Genomic DNA, 728 nt, shown 5'->3' with positions numbered 1-728 from the left:
TCTGTCAGCGACTGTTTACTTCTCCAATCTTGGTACCATGCTCGATCCACGTTAACATCACTCGAATATACAAGTTGAAGCGATAACTCTACCGCAGCTATTGATATCATATACGCCGGGATAGCGCATAAGCTTTCATCCAGCATAGATAAATCGATCTAAAAAAAATATGCTTATTTGTTTTTGTGCACAGTTTACATACTAAAGCTGAATCACTGTATATTTATATTTATAATTACCATGTAAGAGCCGCAACAATAGATGCGCTCCTTTAGCTCCTCATCATCCGGTCTAATAATGTCTCGATTTACATTTATGTCATACCACACTAAGATGTACGGATCAGCGAATTGTGTGTTAAACCTAACAGCGGCAAGAATCTTTCTCTCATACGTTAACAAATTATTTTCCTCATACTTGTGCCAATTATTTGCGAATTTAAGTACTTTTGTTGCCTAAAATTCGATTCCGTTAGGTATTTAATGAATTTGTATTAAAATTATAATTATTTAAACCTAATTATGATAACATTTTCCTGCAATCTTTCCTCCGAACAAAAAGTTTTATTACCGATGGTATCTTTTGCTCAGGTGCTTCTCGCTTGAGAGTGATCCAAAGACACGCCAGACATAATAATTGTATATCACTTATTTCCACCAAAATTCGATCAATAGCTACATTAAACAGCTTGACAGTCTGATAAACGATATGCTGCGAGTAGTTGCAGT

This window comes from Temnothorax curvispinosus, unplaced genomic scaffold, assembly GCF_003070985.1.
Source record: "Temnothorax curvispinosus isolate PA1 unplaced genomic scaffold, ASM307098v1 QBEX01001170.1, whole genome shotgun sequence".
NCBI classification, from domain to species: domain Eukaryota; kingdom Metazoa; phylum Arthropoda; class Insecta; order Hymenoptera; family Formicidae; genus Temnothorax; species Temnothorax curvispinosus.
The sequence above is the reverse complement of the archived record's forward strand: the minus strand, read 5'-3'. Positions refer to the sequence as shown.